The sequence below is a fragment of the Mauremys mutica genome, chromosome 1, assembly GCF_020497125.1.
Source record: "Mauremys mutica isolate MM-2020 ecotype Southern chromosome 1, ASM2049712v1, whole genome shotgun sequence".
Classification (NCBI taxonomy): Eukaryota; Metazoa; Chordata; order Testudines; family Geoemydidae; genus Mauremys; species Mauremys mutica.
Window position 1 is genome coordinate 164318438 of NC_059072.1, and position 15543 is coordinate 164333980.

Here is a 15543-nt window from a genome sequence, read left to right on the forward strand (position 1 = left end):
GCACTTCAGTATAAGAGGCAAAATGCTAACTTGTATAGAAAGAACATGTGCTGTCTACTATGAATTACCTGTTTCACTGAGGAGTGTCCCCTTTGTTTTCTGCAATGTATCTTTTAAAATACCACTCTCCCTTTTTCTCCTCCCGCAGGTGCAAATGTTTCAACATGGACCCTATCTACTCTGTCCCAGAGGCTGGTCCAGATTAGAAGGCGGAAAAAATGAACTTGGGACGACCTGTTCACTGAGCTCATGCAGTCCTCCTGCACTGATAGGGCCCAGCTGAAGGCATGGAGGCAAACAATTGCAGAGTCCTGTAAAGCATTACAGGAACACGAAGAGAGGAGGGACACGCGTGATGAGAGCAGGCAGGATGCTATGGGCAAGCTCATGGGGGAGCAAACTGACATGCTCCGCTGTATGGTGGATCTAATGCGGGAAAGGCAGCAAGACCACAGACTGCCGCTGCAGCCCCTGTATAACCTCCCTCCCTCCTCCCCAAGTTCCATAGCCTCCTCACCCAGACACCCAAGAACATGGGGGGAGGGGAAGGCAGAGGCTACAGGGACCCACGCACTCAACCCCAGAGGATCGCCCAAGCAGCAGAAGGCTGGGATATGCAAAATTTTGATTTGGTTTCTGGACTTGTCCTTCCCTCCTCTTCCACCCCCGTTAACCCAATTACCCCCACCCCCATTCTACCTTCTGATTTCTCTCAATGTGTTGTGAAACAAATAATAAAGAATGGTTTTAAAACAATTTTGACTTTATTTCCTTTTTATATATAATATATATGGTGGGGGGTAACTTCAAGACAAACAAACCCAACTGTCACACCATACCCTGGCCAGTCATGAAACTGGCTTTCAAAGCTTCTCTGATGTGCAGTGCGCCCTGCTGCATTCTTCTAACGGCCCTGTTGTCTGGCTGTGCAAAATTGGCTGCCAGGTGAGTTGCCTCAACCTCCCACCCCGCCATAAACATCTCCCCCTTACTCTCACAGATATTGTGGAGCACACAACAAGCTGCAATTACAATTGGATTATTGGTTGTGCTGAGATCTAACAGAGTCTGTAAACTGCACCAGTGTGCTTTCAAACGTCCAAAATCACATTCTACCACCATTCTGCACTTGCTCAGCCTATAGTTGAACTGCTCCTTACTACTGTCCAGGGTGCCTGTGTACGGCTTCATGAGCCATGGCATTAAGGGGTAGGGTGGGTCCCTGAGGATAACTATCGGCATTTCAACATCCCCAACAGTAATTTTCTAGTCTGGGAATTAGGTCTCTTCCTGCAGCTGTTCAAACAGACCAGAGTTCCTGAAGATGTGAGCGTCATGCACCTTTCCCAGCCATCCCACGGTGATGTTGGTGAAAAGTCCCTTGTGATCCACCAGTGCTTGCAGCACCATGGAAAAGTACCCCTTGCGGTTTATGTACTGGCCACCCTGGTGTGCTGGGGCCAAGGTAGGGATATGCGTCCTGTCTATCGCCCCGTCACAGTTAGGGACCCCAGCACATTAAAGCCATCCACAATGGTCTGCACATTCCCAAAGTTACTACCCTTGATAGCAGCTGGTCAATGATTGTGTTGGCTACTTGCAGCACAGCAGCCCCTACAGTAGATTTGTCCACTCCAAACTGATTCCTGACTGACCGGTAGCTGTCTGGCGTTGCAAGCTTCCACAGTGCTATGACCACTCGCTTCTCAACTGTGAGGGCTGCTCTCATTTTGGTGTCTTCGCGCTTCAGGGCAGGGGACAGCAAGTCACAAAGTTACATGAAAGTGGCCCCACGCATACGAAAGTGTCACAGCCACTGGGAATTATCCCAGACCTGCAGCACTATGCGGTCCCACCAGTCTGTGCTTGTTTCCCAGGCCCAGAATTGGCATTCCATGGCATGAACCTGGCCCAATGCCACCATGATCTCCCAAACGCCACATGCTGTGTGTCTAGGAACATATGTGTCCTTGTCCTCATCAGTATAGTAATTGTGCTGTTGTCACTTCCTCGCCCGGTTTTGCAGGTACTGCACATACTGGATAATGTGTGAAGTATTTACAATGGCCAAAAGTGTAGCAGAGATCTGAGCAGGCTCCATGCTTGCAGTGCTATGGCGCCTACACGAGTAATCCTGGAAAAAGGGTGCAAAACGTAGGAGAGCTGTTAGGTTCAAGATGTCTGATAAAAGGCAGTAAATGGTTGACGACACACCCCCAGAAACACCTGCAAGAATGTTTTTGCCCCATCATGCACTGGGAGCTTAACCCAGAATTCCAGTGGGTGGCGGGGACTGCGGGAACTGTGGACACACTCCGCTGAATTCACACGCTTTAGTGGGGACACACAACACCAAATGTATAAAATCGCTTCCGAAAATTCAAATAGAATAAGTTCAAATTAATTTCATACTGTAGATGATCACAGTTGTCCCTTCCGGCTTTGGAAGCTATGAAGCTAGGTTTCTTAAATGCCTCAAAGTTGTATCTTCCAACCTCATTTGTGGTCAGCCGGGTGCTTTACTTCCTTCAACCTCAGCACTATAAACCTTCTGTAAAAGCATTCCTTTTTCTGCATGTTGGAAGGACCCCACTGTTCCAGGTGTCTTGTTTTCAACTGGTGCAAGCCTGCAAGTTGCTGGAATAGTCCAAGTATCTCCTTGTTTGTGATGCAATCAGACCAATGGATGTTAAGAATACACCATAGCTTTGACACTGAGTACTATTTAGTTTCCTCTCCTCAGCTGTTTTCAACAGCCATGTTTCTTCTCCATAGAACAGGGTTGTCATTACTACCACACTGACCACTCGTAGCTTAGTTGTGTCACAGACATCCTGACATCCAAACAGGTCTTTGGAGATGCCAAAATGCCATCGATGCAAGATCAATCTAATGTGTGACTTCTTCAGTTATTGAAAATCCTGCTGCAACTGACTGCCCCCGTAGATAAAACTTGTCACAGTTCAAGGCAACTGCACCTGAATTCCCCTGGTCCTGCAGGGGCACCCACACTCAGCTTTCCAGACATGACCTCTCTTGGACAAAGACATGCATCTCTTTCCCCCAACCAGGGTATTTCTAGGCTGCTCGTTCCCTGCCTTCCCTGTGAATTCCCTAGTGAAGTCAGACTGCCTAAGCATGCCTGCTCTGCGTTTTGCCTCAGAGTATAAACCGTAACTACCACAATTACATTACCACACAGGTCTTTCTGTGCAAGCACATTTATTCTTAAAGGAAAAGCATTAGAGAAAACATATTAAAACAATAAAAACCTACATGCATGCTAATATGCTTACTGGAGGTGGCCCCAACTCTAACACGGGCTCTGGCGAACTATGCTTCAAATCCCACCAAGGAGTTTTTCTGTTCTTACAAGTTCATAATGGCTGTTAGTTCAGAACAAGCACACTTTGATCCAGTTTTCCATCTTTGATCTGCAGAGAGCAAGAATAGGTAACCAGACAGACAATGGGTTTCCTCTTCAAGGTGTAGCTTCAGAAGAACAGGTCCTGAGGTGTGTAATTTGCATTCCCTTCTTCCCAAGTATTTCCTAGGAACCCGACACAACTAAACATTCAGTCTTGTCTGGCCCACTGTTTTCAAAGAGTCCTTTAAGGCTTATTACACTTCCCAGAGTATATTAATCATGTCTCCTCTTTAAAGAAGTTCTATATCATTTCACACTAATACAGAAACATTTACTTTTTTAAAACAATGAACTCTTAAGAGTCTTAAACCTGATTCAGCAGGTTTGTCAGCACAGTACAGGAAACTGCCATCTCTGTCACAAAATTATTCACCTATTCAGTGTCCTTGCCATCTACATGCAGCTTTGGTGGGTCATTTGGTTTGGTCTTATAGGAGACATGCATAGCTTTGGTTTTATCACTATTAATCTTAAGTCCTATAGATGCTCCAGCCTTTCACAGCTCTTCCAGCCTTGGCTGAAAGAGCTGTGGAAAAACTGCAGCATCTATGAGACTTAAGTTGTCTCTCCAAGTAAGGCAATATCATCTATATAATCAAGATCCACTAAAGATGAATGTTTAAATTTCACTTCTTCCTACATTGGCCTTAATAGGCTTTGTTATCAGTCTATTAGAACATTAAATAAAGTAGGTGAGAGCTCACATCCCTGGCATACTCCTGATTCTGCTGAAAACCAGACTGTAATACAACTGTTGACCCTTACACAGCTAGATGTACTGTGGCACAGTTCCTCCACAAGGCATGTTAAGTCCTCAGGCACGCTATATTGGAATAGCAATATCCACAGTGCTGATCCATGCTCTGAGTCAAAACCAACTGCAAAGTATGCATGAGCAATGTTAACTTCCTTCTGTCGCTCTAGTCGTTTTTCAATAACATTCTGGAGACGTACATCACATGGTTTGTAAATCAAAGTGTTTGGAAACCACACTCATTTATTTTTGGGGGGGAGGGTGGAGATAGCATTTCATTTGGTTCAGTTGTATGATTGCAAACTCCTTCCCCAGGACAGACAGCGGTGTTGTTACTGTAGATTTGAGCAAGCTGACTGTTACTGTAGATTTGTTTGCGATCATCACTTCCTTCATCATTGGTCTGTTTTCTTCTGGGTTCATTTTTTTTTAATTAAGTTGTAGTTCACATCTTGCCTCAATAATTCATGAAAATGCTTACATCACCTTTTAACTTGTGCATCAATATCCTGGTAGTATTCTCCATTTTTGTCCTCAGCTGGTGGAAGCCGTGAGAATGGATGTCCAAGTAGGACCTTCAAATACACATTTTTGGTCATGGCTTCAGAGACTTCCTCAATGCATTGTGCCATACTAGTCCGACGTTGATTATGATCATTCTGACAGGCTCTCTTGACTGCTAGTTCAAGACATTTCCTTTTTCTCTATTGCCCATTTCCTCCTCTTCGCTGACTCAACTCACACCTGCCAGTGTGTCCATTCTGTACCCCACCTCAGTTTGTTTCCTCTCCCATAATTTGATGGTATCTAGTGTTGCTTTTTCATTATTCTTAGTCCCAGTTGTGCTCCAGCAATCTCTGTGATAGAGTGGCCTTTATTTCAGGATTCTTTCTCTGCAGTAGACAACTGGTCGCACAACATGTAATATTGGTTTGAAATCACTACCAAGTAACTTAGTGATCAGTTCATCCTGAAGCTTATCAGCATTGAAGCATTTTGATGCAATAGATACTGATCTCTAGAACCTTATTAAACAGAACATCATTGTTGCTGTTAGGAGTCAATGATCAGTTTCTAGAGCAAGACAGCACTCCGAAATACCAATACATACTGGATGAGTTTAGCCTATGGTTTTTGAACTAGAATGTGATCCAAGGTTGCACTGTTGCCCAATTCATACTTATGGCAATTCTTGCGTTGCAGCCAGCTAGCCATTAATAGTCCACACATGAGAGCAAATTCTAATAGACGCACAGCATTATCTGATCTCTCTTCCAGTAAGCTGTGTCATCCCAGTACCAGTTCAAATCCACTTCTATCATGGCCAGTTCTCATGTTCTTATCTCCTAACACAGGGGTGGGCAAACTTTTTGGCCTGAGGGTCACATCTGGGAATAGAAATTGTATGGTCGTCCATGAATGCTCACAAAATTGGGGTTGGGATGCAAGAGGGGGTGCAGGCTCTGGGGTGGGGCTGGGGAGGAGGAGTTTGGGGTGTAGAGGGGTGTCCTGGGCTGGGACCGAGGGGTTCAGAGGGTGGAAGGGGGATCAGGGCTGGAGGAGGGGTGTGAGAAGGGGTGCAGGTTCTGGCTGGGGGTGCAGACTCTGGGGTGGGGCTGGGGGATGAGAGGTTTGTGGTGCAGGAGGGTGCTCCAGGCAGGGATCGAGGGGTTTGGAGAGTGCGAAGGGGATCAGGGCTGGAGCAGGGGGAGAGGCTCAGGGGGTGCAGGCTCCGAGCGGCGGTTACCTCAAGTGGCTCCTGGAAGCAGTGGAATGTTCCTATGCGGAGGTGCCAGGTGGCTCTGCACGCTGCCCCATCCACAGGCACCGACACTGCAGCTCCCACTGGAGTGTGTAGGAGCCAGAGCAGGGATATGCTGTTGCTTCCAGGAGCTGCATGGTGTGGCTCCGACCCTGCGCCCTGGCCAGAGTGCTGGAGTGGGGCAAAGCCACGTGGTATGACTCACAGGTCTGGTTTAAAATGGCTTGCGGGCTGCATCCAGCCCGTGGGCCATAGTTTGCCCACCCCTGTCCTAACATGACCATACAGTGTCACAGTGACGTAGTAGATTTAATGTAATCTATCATGGCATAAACAGGATCTTTTTCAGCATCAGATCTTGCATCATGTGGAGCATATGTACTAATAACTACCACATGTCCTATCTTCAAACTGAAAATGGAGGCTATTGGGTATGGATAATAAGCCTGCCAAGTCAGTAGTGCAGATTGCACCCAGAACAAAACCAGAGCAACACTAGTGTGCCTGTCAAATGTATCACAGGCATGCAACAACCGAAAGTCAGGTTGTGCACGTGTTCAACTCCCACCATGTCTCCTGCACACAACATATATCAACATTTAACCTTTCCAGTTCTTCAGCCAGAAGTCATTTTTCTGACAGCTCTTAATGATTGACTGACTATTTGAGTCCTCCTCAGATACCAATACCACTGCTGTCTGCATCTCTTTAACATTGTTAGAGAGAAAAATAGCACTAGACATTGTCATTATGGGAGACTCTTTAACTTCCCAGATATAGATGGAAGATCAAATGCTACTGATAAAGGTAGGGCCCTGTTATTCCTAGATGTAACAGCTGACAGATTCCTTCTCCAAATAGGCACTGAACCTACAAAGGTGATGCAATTTAGAGTTGTTTTTTGTAAGTAGTAAGGACGTTATAGAAGACCTGATCATAGAAAATAACATTGGATCATGTGATCATGAGTTGATTTAGTTTAAATTAAATGGAAGGATAATCAAAAACAAGTGAGAAAACTAAGGTTTTTTACTTCAAAAGGGGAGACTTTAAGGGTACTAGTTGGTGAAGTCAGCTGGACTGAAGAGCTCAGAGACTTGAATATGGAGGAGGCTTGGAATTTCTTTAAGTCAAAGGTGCAAAAGTTATCTGGGATATGAATCTCAAGCAAGGGGAAAATACTTGTAAGGAAGGGCTCTAGACCTAACTGGATGAGTAACCACCTCATAAAGGATATTAGACATAAACTGACAATCTACAAAGAATGGAAGAAGGGACTGATCAGCAAAGGAAGATGTGTCTTTTTGAGGTAAAAGTGTAATGATAAGGTAAGAATTGCCAAATGTCATAAGAACATAAGAATAGCTGTTTTGAGTCAGACCAATGGTCCATCTAGTCCAGTATCCCATCTTCCAACAGTGGCCAGTGCCAAAAGGATGCCTCTTCTCCTTATTGGGGAATCAAACCTCCGTCTCCTGCATGACAGGCAGGGATACTCACTACTGATGAGGAAAAGTCAAGCTAAGTTAGACCTTGCATAGGAAACTAAAACAAAGAGTAAAAAGGTTCTTTAGCCTTATAAATAAAAAGAATAGAAGGAAAGAGGAGGTGGGGCCACTATGCCTTGAGGATGGGGTAGAAAGTAGGGATCATCTAGGTATGGCCCAAACGCTACACGAAACCTTTGTCTCAGTTTTAATAAGGATGATGATGATGTAGAACATGGGAACAAAGGAAGGATGGCTAATGGGAATGAATATATAGAAATGGAAATGACGACATCTGATATAGAAGCTAAACTCGGAGCTTAATGTGCTCAAATCAGAGGTACTGGATAACTTCCCTCTCAGAATGCTGAAAGAAGTGGCATATGAAATTGCTAGTCTGGTAGCAAGGGTTTTTAATAGATTCATCAAATTGGGGGTGGGACCCTATGACTGGAGAATAGTAAACATAGTATCTATATTTAATAAAGGAAGGATGGAAATATGATCTGGGCACCTACAGGCCTGTTAGTCTGACCTTAGTAGTATGCAGGACTTTAGAACAAATTTTGAAGGAAAAAATAATTAAAGATATGGAGGTAAATGGAAAATGGGATTAAAATACAACATGGTTTACCAAAGGTAGATTGTGCCAGACTAACCACATATCTTTCTTTGATAAGGTGCATTAACTCTACTTCATTTCCTGCATCTAGACTTCAGTAAAGCATTTAACATAGTGCCCTGTGGGAAATTATTCATTAAATTAGAGAAGATGGAGATTAGTACAGGAATTGTAAGGCTGGTAAGGAAACAGCTAAAGGGTTGTGCTGAAAGGAGAACTATTGGGCTGGAGGGTGGTTACTAGTGGAGTTCCTGAAGGACTGGTCTTGGGACTGGTCTTATTTAATATTTTAGTTAATGGCTGTGGCACAAAAAGTAGGAATGTGCTAATGAAATTTGCTGATGACCCAGAGTTGGAGGGAATCATCAAGGCAGAGAAGGTTTAGAATATTATGTAGGAAGAATTGGATGATCTGGAGAACTGGAGTATTAGAAATGGGATGAAATTTAGTAGCATGAAGTACAAGGCCATGCACTTGGGGACTAATAACAATAATTTCTGCTATAAATTAGGGGCTCATCAGTCAGAAATGACAGAGAAGAAAGACCTGTGCGTATTAGTCAATCACAAGACCATGACCCACTAACGTGATGCTGCCATGAAAAAGGCAAATGTAATCTTAAGGTCTATTAGGCAAGACATTCCCAGTAGAGAGAGAGAGAGAAGTATTAATGCCATTGTACATGGCACTGGTGAGATTTCATCTAGAAACACTGAGTACAGCTCTGGTCACCCATGTTCAAACGAGACAAATTAGACCTGGAACAGGTGTAGAAAAGGGCTACTAGGATAATCAGGGAAATGAAGGGCCTATTTTAAAAGAGGACACTAAAAGAGCTTAGTTTGTTTAGCCCAGGAAAATTAAAGCTGAGAAGGGATATGATTACCTCCCCTTCCAATGTATTTATAGAGAACAAACACCTGGGAGGGAGAAGAACTATTTAAGCTAAAGGACAATGGTGGCACAAGATCAAATGGGTATAAACCGGCCATGAATAAATTAAGGCTGGAAATTAGAAGAAGGTGTCTAACCATCAGAGGGGTGATATTCTGGAACAGTCTCCCAGTAGGAGTAGTGCGGGCAACAAACGTAACCAATCTTAAAATGGAGTTTGGTAATTTTATGAACAGGATTATATGACAACGTTGCTTGTGATATCAGAGGACTGGACTCAATGGCCCAAGAGGTCCCTTCCAAGCCAGTATTCCTGTGAAAAAAAATTGAAGGACTCTCTGTGTTTAGCTCCAAAAAGCATATGATGGATTGTAGGGGTCAGTTGTTGAGTCTTTGCTGTGATCATTATGATTTATGGCCTAAATTTTAAAATTCTTGGGTGCCCAACATAAGGCATCTTCAGGGGGAGTCAGTTTTCAGAAGCTGGCTGCTCAGCACTTTCGGAAAGTCGGCACCTTGTAAAGGAATCTCAGGTTGGACACCTAAAAATGGAGGCACCAAAAATGACTAATCACCTTGGAAAATTTAGGCCTATCTGTATAGCGCCAATTGGGGATCACGGGTAAGTGTTAAAGTAGAAAACCGTTTCTACAATAGAGCAAATGTACAATGCAGAGTTGGCATTGTAAGTTGTAAGCAACTGTATTTTATAGCTAGTGAATATAAACTACTGGTAGCTTTAAACTAAAACTTGGAATGTCTGAGGCCTAAACACCTCCATTAAGTCTACCAGAGAACCTAAAAGCACTGAAGTAGGGGGCAATATACTTACAATTTTTCTCATCTGAAGTTTATCTACTCTGCCCTACTATCTACAAGTTTAAATAAATAACACCCCACCCCCCTCCCCCGTGGAGTGTCTAGGTCTCTGCACCCTGATCTCAAACTTGGGCGGGCTCACAATCCTAGTTTAAAAAGAAAAAAGGCACTATGTGAATCCAATAGCTGACTTCAAAGCCTCCAATAGAGTCAAAAACTCAGAATATATCTTGGGGCATCCATAAGGGTTACAGACCTAACCCTTCTCCACAGGGAGAAAGCAAACCCATAAATCTGACCACAAGAGGGGTTTTGTGTTTCCTCAGCCCTTAATTGGGCAAAGCACCCATTGACGTCAGTATGGTTTTTGTCTTTTGGCCAAATATACCAAAATGTTCTAGAACTTCTTTGAGGATTATGTAAATTTACCCCTGATAGGCAGTCTGACACTTACATCCTGTTTTGCTAAACTTGGCAAAGATTATCCCTCAAACAACTCCTCCGGCCCTGTTGCATCACTCTGGGCTGACATTTAGCCAAAAGGTTGGCAGCTTTCCTGTAGACTTATTCTGCTTTAGCTATCTTTGTAGTATTTAATTTAGTTTTCCAGGTTGTGTATTTTATGACATATTATTATTGATTGCTGCTGTTTGAATTGCCTCTGGGCAATGTCCTGAGTTCCTTGGTTGACAAAGAGGTTGTTTTATAATGAAGTTATTTCTAAAGTTGTTGGGTACATCAGCTTTATGCTAGCTGATCAGTTGCTAATAATATAAAAGTAGGGGTTCTCACAACAATTTTTTTGGTGGCCTCTGACAATTTTTCCTAAAATACTTAATTAACTTTAGGAAAACAAAAAAAATACGCACAGGTACATGTCCAAATCATTGTAATTTATCTATGTAGGGTTGTTCTTTTTGCAGACTCAATAAAAATAATATACAGTTGCCTCTCTTCTTTACTGGACCTAAACAGAATAGAAACACAAATGAGGTGCTTTGAATGTTCTTGCCTTTTTTCTTGTTGTTTCTTTTGTTTTTTTTAGACTTGCTAGCTGTTTGTAAGTCGACTGTGTAAAGTGTTATTTGTATGTTTGTTAATATCAATTTTCACAGCAGACTCTCAGCCCTGGCAAGCCCAGGGACCAATTAAGCACTGGGTGGGGAGGTGGGACAGAGGCAGTGGGGGAGGCAGCAAGGACCAGAGGTGATGTGGGGGGTGGGGCCGAGCTTGGGCCCACAGCCAGGGAATGGAGCCAGTCCACCCTTGCTGGGGGCCCCGAAATTTTTTTTCCACTGGGGCCTGAACCCGCTTTCGGCCCCAGTGAGGCTATGATGAGGGGCAGCAGCAGGGGAGGAGGTGCACATGTGATGGTAGCTCCCTCCCCCAAACCTACCACAGGAGGCGAGGGGGTTTCCTGGACCTGAGGAGCCCTAGGAGCACATGCAGTGACAGTGGTGCGAGGTGAGTGTGCTGGGGTGGGGGTCCCTCCCCCAGAGCTCGCTGCTGCCAGCGGGGAGAGGGCTGGAGGTAGTCCTCCTCTCTGGCCACAGCTGGGAGCAGCCTACCTGTACCCCAAACTCCTCCTCCCTGGCCCTGCCCCACCCCAGAGCCTGCACTCCCCGCACCCCAGTCCTCTGCCTGAGCCCCTCCTACACCCCAAACCCCTCACCACCAGCCTCACCCCAGAGCCCTCACATTTTTACATTATTTTTTTAAAAAATTTGGCTTACAAGGCAGATGTGGGAGGGGGGGGCGGACTTGGACCCATGCTGGCCACCACCAAAAATTATACAAACCTGCCACCCCTGCTGTGTTTCTGATCTGTGTTTGGACAGTGCCACCTGCAATGGGGTCTTGGTGCATGGCTGGGGCTCTTATGTGCTACCCTAATAATCTACTGGGTGCTTCTGGCAATTGGGCGGCATGTGACTTATTCATAGTTCCACAGCAACTCAGTGCAGAGCTGGACTTAAAAATCCTGAGTTCCTGGCTCCCATTCCTATGTTCCTTCTAACAGCAGATCATGCTGTCTGTTGTTGGATATTCTGTTCTCTATGGGAACATGCTAGAAATTAAATGAGAATGAGATGACAAGAAGACATTTGATATCAATGTACATTTTGCGTAGTCAAATATTTATTTATATTGCAATACCATACAAAGGCCCCAGTAGCACAAGGCCCTATTGTGCTAGGTACTGTACAAACACAGCGGAAGAGACAAGCCCTTCCCCCAAAGAGGTTAAGCCCCATGAATTTGTATCTAAAATGATATCCTGGGTACAAGGCTACATTATGCCACACAAACCACCAGGCAAGCCCTAACGAAGGATTCAAAATTCACAGTTCAGGCCCCCCAAATGTCAATATTCACTAAACAATCATGAGGTTTTAAAAATATCTTCAGGGTTTATTTGCCTTGCCCCTAGGGTTCATGTTTTCAAGCTTTAGCTCTGAAATCATGAGGACTAAAAACTTACTTTTTTAATAAATCACCTGACTACAGGAGCGGGAGCCTGAGAAAACAACCAATTAGCATGAGACTCAGGGTATGTCTACACTACGAAATTAGGTCAATTTTATAGAAGTCGATTTTTAGAAATCGATTTTATACAGTCAATTGCGTATGTCCCCACTAAGCGCATTAAGTCGGTGGAGTGCGTCCTCACTACCGTGGTTAGCATTGACTTACAGAGCGGTGCACTGTGGGTAGCTATCCCACAGTTGTCGCAGTCTCCGCTGCCCATTGGAATTCTGGGTTAAGCTCCCAATGCCTGATGGGGCAAAAACATTGTCACGGGTGGTTTTGGGTACATGTTGTCAGTTGCTCCTCACTCCGTGAAAGCAACGGCAGACAATCGTTTTGTGCCTTTTTTCCTGGGTTACCCACCCATGCAGACGCCATACCACAGCAAGCATGAAGCCTGCTCAGCTCACTGTCACTGCTGCTGTTGTGAGCATTGTAAACAACTCACGCATTATCCTGGAGTATATGCAGAACCGGGCTAAGAGACGCCAGCACAAGGTGGATTTTGATGAGAACATGGACACAGACGTTCCTGAAAGCATGGGCTCTGGCAATTGGGACATCATGGTGGCACTGGGGCTGGTTGATACAGTGGAATGCTGATTCTGGGCCAGGCAAACAAGCACAGACCGGTGGGACCACATAGTGTTGCAGGTATGGGATGATTCACAGTGGCTGCGAAACTTTCACATGCGTAAGTCCACTTTCTTGAAACTCTGAGTTGCTTTCCCCCACCCTGAAGCGCAGGAATATCAAGCTGACAGCTGCCCTGACAGTTGAGAAGTGAGTGGCGATAGCCTTGTGGAAGCTTGCAATGCCTGACTGCTACCGGTCAGTCGGGAATCAGTTTTGAGTAGGCAAATCTACCATGGCAGCTGCTGTGATCCAAGTAGCCAATGCAATCATTGACGTTCTGTTATCAAGGGTAGTGACTCTGGGAAATGTGCAGATCATACTAGATGGCATTGCTGTAATAGGGTTCCCTAACTGTGGTGGAGCGATAGATGGAACACATATCCCCATATTGGCACCGGACCACCTTGTTAACCAGTACATAAATCGCAAGGGGTACTTCTCAATGGATCACAAGGGTCGTTTCACCAACATCAGCGTGGGATGGCTGGGAAAGGTGCATGATGCTCGCATATTTAAGAACTCCGGGCTGTTCGAGCAGCTGCAAGAAGGGACTTATTTCCCAGACCAGAAAATTACCATTGGGGATGTTGAAATGCCAATAGTTATCCTTGGGCACCCAGCCTACCCCTTGCTCCCATGGCTCATGAAGCCGTACACAGGCACCCTGGACAGTAGTAAGGAGCAGTTCAACTATAGGCTAAGCAATTGCAGAATGGTGGTAGAATGTGCAGTTGGACATTTAAAAGCTTGCTGGTGCTGTTTGCTGAGTAGGTCAGACCTCAGCGCAACCAACATTCCCATTGTTATTGCTGCTTGCTGTGTGCTCCATAACACGTCAGAGTAAGGGGGAGATGTTTATAGCGGGGTGGAAGGTTGAGGCAAATCGCTTGGTGTCTGATTTTGAACAGCCAGACACCAAGGCGATTAGAAGAGCACAGGTAGGCGCGGTGCGCATCAGAGACGCTTTGAAAACCAGTTTCATGACTGTCCAGGCTTCGGTGTGACAGTTGCGTGTGTTTCTCCTTGATGCAAACCCGCCCCCTTTGTTGATTTTAATTCCCTGTAAGCCAACCACCCTTCCCCCCTTTGAAATAAAGTAACTGTTGTTTTGAAACCATGCATTCTTTCTTTATTAATTTAAAAAAAAGAAGAGATACAGACAGGGTAGCCCGGGTGGGGTGGGGGAGGAGGGAAGGACAAGGTTCCATTGCTTATTGTAGCCACACTAAAAATCAAACTGTTTGAATGACAGCCTTCTGTTGCTTGAGCCATCCCCTGGAGTGGAGTGGCTGGGTGCCCAGAGCCCCCTTCGCCCCCGCTCCCCCCATTCTTGGGCATCTGGGTGTGGAGGCTATGGAACATGGGAAGGAGGGGAGGAGGTTATACAGTGGATGCAGCGGGGGTCTGTGCTCTTGTTTGATTTCCTACAGCCCCAACAGATGCTTCATTATGTCAGTCAGTTTGCTCCCGCATTAACCTCAGCATCGCGTCCTGCCTCTGCTCCTCATGCTCACTTAATTCTTTCCTGGCCTCTGCATTAAGCTGTGCCCTATCAGTGCGGGAGGACTGCATGAGCTCGGAAAACATGTCATCGTGAGTGCGGTTTTTTCATCTTCTAATCTGCGATAACCTCAGGGACGGAGATGATATGAGGAGCATAGAAACATTTGCCCCTGGGGGGAGGTAAAAAGAGAGTGTAAAATTTAAGATACATTTCTGAGAACAAAAGGGAGACTCTTTCACAGTGAATCAAGCAATTCACAGCAGACAGCACATGTGCTTTAGGTACGAGGTCACATTTTGCCTTTTATATTGAGTGCCTGCCGGTATAGTGACACATCACACACAGCTGGGCGACAGAATTCGGTTTCCAGGCAGCCATGGTAAGCCAAAGGGTTTGGCTTCTAACGCCTTCATAATATGTGGGAATGGTTTCAAACTGCAGCACCCTCCTTTCCCGGAGCAAGCAATGGGTTGGGTTTCACATTTAAAAGGAGGTGCTATGGTTTTCGGGTGGATGTGCAGCACACACCTATCCTCACCCCACTACGTGGCTATTCTCTGGGATTATCCTTTCTCCCCCTCCCCCCCAGGCATGTGGCTATTCTCTGGGATGATTCCCTTTTAGCTAAGTGCAAACAGCCTAGTATGAACGGGGTCCTTTTACTGTTCCCCTACAAAAATTCCCCCATTTCAACCAGGTGGCCATGAATGATATCACTCTACTGAGGCTGACACAGAAAGATATAGACTGAATGTTGCTTGAATGCGACCAAAACCATTCACTGCCATGCTTTGTGCTGCAATGATTCCAGAATACTTGCTACTGGTTTGGTGTGGTAGTGTCCTACCGTGGAGGATGAAATAATGCAGCCCTCCCCAGAAACCTTCTGCAAAGGCTTTCAGAGTAGCTCCAGGAGAGCTTCATGAAGTTATCCCTGGAGGATTCCTGCTCCATCCCCAGACATGTGAATAGACCTTTCCAGTAGCTGTACTGGCTGCGAATGCATCCCAGTTCTTCAGGGCAAATCAAACATTAAACACCATTGCTTTGAAACCCTGTACTGCAGTTACAAATGTGCACTCACCCGAGGGGCCGTCTCTGGCTTCAG